Raw genomic sequence first — 7012 nt, 5'->3', positions numbered from 1 at the left:
GTGTGTGTGTGTGCGTGTGTGTGTGTGTATGTTGTAGATACCAAAATGGAATATACTGTAGGTGTGATTGAGGCCTTGCATAAAGGTTCCCATGGGTGTCTCTGGCTCAGTTTTGGGTGTTGCTGTCCAGCATCGCTGTGTTGAAGACGTGACCTGACGTCTGATAAGATCTGCACACGTGTCACAGTCAAAGTAGCTGGTAACGCTGCATCAATGATAACATTGACCATTTCCCTTTCATTGCTTTTGGAAATGCCTTAGTCATGCTGTTCTTTCACACCATTTTACTGACAAAACAAGAAGCTGTTTCTTCCTTTTCTAGAAACGTCCACGCTCCGGTATGTCTTCAAAGTAAAGGGGCACCACTCCCACTGGTGACATTTGAGCCACTATAAGTTCTACAGCTGTTTAATGATGTATAAGAAATACGTTTGATATTCATCATTTATTTTGTCATCAGTTTAATGTAACAATTTAACATAGATGTGCCATATTCTGTATGTTCTGACCTGGTTATGTAAAGATATCTGTTTAGGTTGGAAACTGTAATAGATTTTGTGTTTGGATAGTAAATTGAAGAAACAACAATATCAACATGACAAACAATTTATTAGATAGAGAGGAGTGTCTGCTATGGCTTGATCCCTCGACAAACACAACCCTATGTCCACTTTTTACTTTTATTTTGTTTTGTAATGGTCGCATCCCGAAACAGTTGAAAAGAATCTTAAAATATATTCCTTTTCACAAGATGAAACAGATTGGAGTCTACAGTAATCATTTCCCACAGCTTGATAAACTTGGAAGTGACACTGGAAGATGAGATCAACGCCGTGTCATCTGTGTCCAGAACTCGATTGAAAATGCAAAGAGAAACTTCTTTTCATTGAATATTGTACAAACAATGAGAATTATTTCAACCTTAGTTTAGCTTTACGAAGACATGGTTAAAACGAGTATTTAGGCCTTTACATCTTTGGACAGTTGAAGACATGAAAGGGGAGAGAGAGAGGAGGGATGACACGCAGCAAAGGGCCGCAGGGCGGAGTCGAACCTGCGGCCGCTGTGTTGAGGAGTACACCTCTATATATGGGCGCCTGCTGTACCAGGTGAGCTACCCAAGCGCCCGAAGAAATTAGGAATTAAAGGGCACAGAGATTCACATCATCATCATCATCATCATCATCATCATCATCATCTTCAATATTAGGCTCACAACTGCTCATTTGGGCCCTTTTGGCCCAGTGGTTCCCACTGTGGCCTCACAGCAAGAAGGTGACGGGTTCGAACCCTCGTGGTCCCGGTTCGGTCCCGGGCCTTTCAGTGTGGAGCTTGCATGTCCTCCCCATCTCTGCATGTCTCTGCATGTCCATCTCCCCCCCCCCGCCCCCCCCCATTTTCCCTTCCATGTGCCGAGCTGATGTGTCTGGCGGTGTAAGGCTGCCGTGCATCAACCTGCTGGGTGCTACACATTGGTGGTGGTAAAGAGAAGTCTGTCCCCCCCCCAAACCGCTTTGGAGTATCTTGCTTTCCGCTGTTGGAGCCAACATTTTTGTTTTTATGAAGATTGATTATGTGGGAAACATAAGAAGTAAGGAATCAATTTTCCTGAATGCAAAGTCGTTTGGATATGTGACGAGAATTAGCAAATAATACATATTGAGATTTGTACAGTTGGGGAAGTAAACTGGACTAGTTGGTGGACTACTGTATGTCCTGGTCTAAGGAGGGAGTGGGTTTTGGGGTTTTGGGAGTCATCGTTGGTCATGGCTGAACCCGAAGAGTGGGCTTTTTAGAGGCTTTCGAAGCTGAATGGGTTGAAGAGTGAATGGAAAGGAAAACATGTGTGTTCTGTATATGCATCGTGTAAAACATGGACGCTTGGTCACATGCCCTTAGCGTCTGTTTTTCACAGTAAAAGTCTCCTTTAATTAAGTTAATTCTGACTTTAGAGGAGGATTCCAGGCGTTTTTACCGTATTTTCTCGTCATTTTCACCAAGCAAAATGTGCTGAATTAATTAGCTTTGTCTATGGGGGCTATGGGTTATTTGTTTGACTGGGTGTGCACTCTAGCAATAATATAACATTGGCAAAGTCTCCTCAGAGATGGAAGTTAAATCTTGAGTCTAACCACTCTCTTTGTTATCAGATTAGAAACCGAGCTGAGCATTAATAAATGACGCAGCACTAATAAGTGCCATACTGAGGAACTGACATCTGCCCCACCCACAAGTGATGCATTTCACTGTTGGGTACAAAAATTACCACCAGCTGGAGATCCCACAGTTAGCAACTTCGTTCTTTTTGACATCAGTCCTTTGAATCTGACTTCCAGCCTGTGGGCAGGTAAAACTCTTCATTTCACTTGATTTAATCCAAAATCCTTGTTAGATGAATTCATTAAGTGATCGAAGAGATATGGGACAGCTGAGAAATTAAATTAGAAGATGAGAGCTATTCTTATCTTGGAATAAAAAAATAACTGCTGTAAACTTTGTGCAAAATATGCATAGTGTGCATAGTAAACTAAGATGTGTTTTTGCTTTTTAGGATGAGGTGTGTCATGCTCTTCCTCGTGTTGACGCTGGTCGTCCTCATGGCCGAACCCGGGGAGTGTTTCTTTAGATCTTTGTGGAAAGGAGCCAAGTCCGTGTTCAGAGGAGCCAGGCAGGGATGGAAAGGTAAATAACACGTGTCCATATACTCATATATACTCTCATATACTCTTCTTTAGTCCGTCATCAACTAGTTGGTATAGATTATGAATGAATATCACATTTTCACCATTGACTGCATCAAACTACAAGTTCCACTAAGTCTTTGAGTCTTTAGTCCCGACAAAGCGCTAACTGCACACTACGTAAAGACAGCATTATTATTGTAATTTCAGACATGTTGAAATATCACTAAATTGACTGTCTATGACAAAAAATATATTGTGTTTAATTTTCATCTTTTTGTTTGTTTAGCCTACAGACATGACCGTAGAATGGAGAAGATGGCTCAAAGGTAAGCATGTCTGGCTACTAGTTAATGTTAATATCAAGGAGACAAATTTAAAAAAAGCCTCAGACCTAAAACATTGCAACCATTTAGAAAAAGTGTCTCTTTACAACTAATTCTCACTCCAAACTTGTAAAATATGGACGTGGCCTTCAGTGTCTAGGGACGAAGACTGCCGCACAATGCCCTGTGATGCAATGAACTACAAACTACTACTTTCTTTCTCATTTCTTTGTTCCATTATCTTTTAATGTGACTGTTATTGCCGCTTTTCATCCCCCCCCCCCCCAACCGGCCGTCAGACCCCACCTACCAAGAGCCTGGGTCTGACCCAGGTTTCTTCCTAAAAAGGAGTTTTTCCTCTCCACTGTCACACTGTTGCTCTGGAGGGAACTACTAGAACTGTAGGGTCCTTGTAAATTATACAATGTTGTCTAGGACCTGCTCTATCTGTAAATTATAGAGCTTCTAGACCTGCTCTATCTGTAAATTATAGAGTGCGTCTAGACCTGCTCTATCTGTAATTATAGAGCGGTCTAGACCTGCTCTATTGTAATTATAGAGCGTCTAGACCGCTCTATCTGTAATTTAGAGTGTTCAGAACTGCTCTATCTGTAAATTATAGAGCGTTCTAGACCTGCCTATCTGTAGATTATAAGCGCTCTAGACCTGCTCTATCGTGTAAATTATGAGCGCTCTAGACCTTCTATCTGTAATTAGGAGGCTCTAGACCTGCTCTATCTGTATTATAGAGCGCTCTAGACCTGCTCTACTCTGTAAATTATGAGAGGGTCTAACCTGCTCTCTCTGTAATTATAGAGTGCGGTCTAGACTCTCCCATCTGTAATTATAGAGCTAGAGTAAGTCAGCATTCTGACCTGCTCTATCTGTAAATTATAGAGAGGTCTAGACCTGCTCTATCTGTAAGATTATAGCGCTCTAGACCTGCTCTATCTGTAAATTATAGAGGTCTAGACCTGCTCTAGATCGGTAACTGTCTATATGCGGGTCCCTAGCACTGCTCCCTGTAATTATATGAGCTGGGTCTAGACCTGCTCTTCAGGCCCCACCTACGACCTTTTCCTTAACATATCAGCGTCATAAGGGGACGCCAATAGTCCCGACCAAGACGCTAAAGGAGACTTTAGGAGGACCCTGACCAAGCGTCTGTATTTTACGAGCTGGGGGTGAGACCGGGTTGATCTTTAGGATCTGCTGACAAATAATCAACTGATTGAATCTCATTTGTTGATCATGCATTTGATCAACAAGATGTTAGATATTAGTCAAACACACCTATCACCTATGTTTCCTCCAACCAATTCAAACTGAATTATATTAAATTCACAAAGACACAATAGAGATTTAAAAAAAGACTGATTTCCAAAGCTAGAATCAGTGAATTTATGTTATTTTTGTTTGACGTTAATACATTTTTTTCAATCTGTGATTCCCTTCTGTAGAAGAGCGCAGTACGAGCCAGAAGAGCCAGACTTTGTGATCTTTGACTGAGTCTGGTCCCTCTGAAGACATGTCTGAGCTGTAGCTTTCTGCAAGAAACAAGTGCATGATCCAACAAAATGGCCGCCTCGAGTTAGCTATTCCTATTCAAAAATCGCTAAATACGCTGATAAACTGCTGAATAAAGCTGAAATACCAAAAACATCATCCCTGCTTCGTGGTTTTATTAACCCTCATGTTGTCCTCATGTTGTCCTCAAGTTGTCCTCATGTTGCCCTCATGTTGCCCTCATGTTGTCCTCATGTTGTCTTCATGTTATAGACATACAGTAAACTACTGTATTTTTACTTTTTTTTTATCTTTGTTGTGGTGTATGTTGTATTTGCACTTTAAATGGCCGAAGGAAATATTATGCGCACAGATGTAACAAAACACCGATGTGATTGGTGCAGCTGCCTCTGCCCCGCCTACATCAGATACCCGATGTGATTGGTGCAGCTGCCTCTGGCCCCGCCTACATCAGGACCCGTGTGTTGTTGCAGCTGGCCTCTGCCCCCGCCTACTCATATACACAGATTGTGATTGGTGCAGCTTGGCAACAAAGGCATATTTTAATGAGACAGCATTACTCGATGTCGGATGGTCAGAGTCAGATTTGTTGCGAGTGAACAGTGACTACAGTCCTAATTCTATCATTAGCTTTGTCTGGTTTGCTAAGCGTTGGGAATCTGGATACACCCCGCCCCCCCCCCCCCCCGTGGTTGTGATTGGTCGTAGTGTTATCCAATTGCATGTAAGTAAGATTTTCAATGCATGCTTTTATAAATAAATATCTTTTTGAATACTGGGGTCGGAGTTCCAGCTTATGCACTCTGTAAATCAGTCAATATTTTTCAGACAAGGTAAATTGAATACTCCTTAAGGAAAATAAGCACTTATTTTTTATCCTCTGTTGGTGCTTGTTTTTCTTCTTTTATGGCTTCATCCCCATCTGTAAGGCTGCAAACCACGTCGGCCCTAAGCGTTTTTTGTTCACAGACTGATCAACTTTAAACCTTCAACACCAAACGAGCATGTTGTAGAAAAACTCAGTCACCCGAAAAAGCCTGTGATTGGAAAAGCGAAGGCTCAGAGAATTTAACATTCGCGACAACTAACGCACGATGAGGCGGAGGGACGCGGCAGCGGACCCGTGCAGTGAGCTTCTACCGAGGAAACCCGTCATCCTGACCTGGATGTTAGCATCTTCATTCAAAACCAAGGCAGGTTTGTTTGTTGTTGTAGGGATCGCAGGTTCATCTCTCGAGATCTGCAACCCCGAGCCTGTGCAATTAGGCCGTCAGCACCGGGAGCTCTTTCTCCACTCAGTTCTCAGCGTCCATCCATCGCTGAGATCTGTGTTTCATGGGTGTGAAACGAGCCACGGCCATCACTGCACAGGACGCGCGCAGAGACACCTTATGTATGATTAACTCTTTCCCATTATCTTTGACTTAAGAAAAAGGGATTTTCAATTGCGTCTCTTACATACTCAGGTGCAGATCGTTCTCATTAAAACTGCTGTGATCGCTCCCTTCATTTCACCACGCAGCTTGAGCAATCCCTGCACTCTCTTCTGAAAGAATGGTCTGGGATGAATGCCTGGGAGAGGATCGTCTCTCTGCTGCTCCTTCAACACATGCAACAGGCACATCATGTTGTATAAGTGCCATCTTGTGGTTGTCTGGCACATGCAGCCCCACGCATGTGCAGGAGTCAGTCTTCAAACCCCTCATGTTGCCCTCATGTTGTCTTCATGTCGCCCTCAATGTCGTCCTCATGTTGTCTCATGTTGCCCTCATGTTGCCCTCATGGTTCCCTCAGGCGGCTTCCATGTTTCCCTCATGTCGTCCTCATGTTTCTCATGTTGTCTCATGTGCCTATGTCGTCCGCATGTGTCTATCATGTTGTCTTCATGGTTGTCCTCATGTTGCCCCCGTTGTCCCTATGGTCCTAATATTGTCCTCATGTCGCCCTCATTTCGTCCTCATGTCCCCTGCCATTCGTCCTCATGATGTCTCATGTCGCCCCTCATGTCGGCCTCATGTTGTCTTCATGTGCCCTCATGTTGCCCTCATGTTGTCTTCATGTCGTCCTCATGTTGCCCTCATAGCTTGGTCTTCATGTTGCCCTCATGTCGTCCTTCATGTTGTCTTCATGTTTGTCCTCATGTTTTTGCCCATCGTTGTCCTCATGTGCCCTCAATGTTGTCCTCAAGTTGTCACATCACCATAGAACCGATGAATGCAATGTTGTCCCCATGTGTCCTCCTGTTGTCCTATATCAATCTTCTTTTTATTTCCCCAAATAACATGCTTGATCCAAACGCTCTTTGGCCAAGTAAAATCTCTACTTTCATTAAGTTTGGTCTTATTCTACTTTTATAGAATTGCTAAAACACATTGAAGTGTTGTAAATGAAATAGTATTGAAGTAAAAGTTTGACATATTCCAGTCTGTATTTATCAATCACCCTCCATTCCTTAATTTTAGTCTCAATGAATGCCTA

The 7012-nt window shown here is 42.9% G+C and overlaps 1 protein-coding gene across 1 annotated transcript in view; it reads right to left on the bottom strand.

Moving 5' to 3' along the window:
- LOC116706523 (exostosin-1) overlaps positions 1-7012 on the bottom strand; it is a 321262-nt gene that overhangs the window by 164441 nt on the left and 149809 nt on the right. The gene's annotated exons all lie outside the window — the stretch shown is intronic.

Source organism: Etheostoma spectabile, chromosome 18 (assembly GCF_008692095.1).
Source record: "Etheostoma spectabile isolate EspeVRDwgs_2016 chromosome 18, UIUC_Espe_1.0, whole genome shotgun sequence".
Classification (NCBI taxonomy): Eukaryota; Metazoa; Chordata; class Actinopteri; order Perciformes; family Percidae; genus Etheostoma; species Etheostoma spectabile.
Note: the sequence above shows the minus strand (reverse complement) of the source record. Positions and strands in the feature narration are given on the sequence as shown.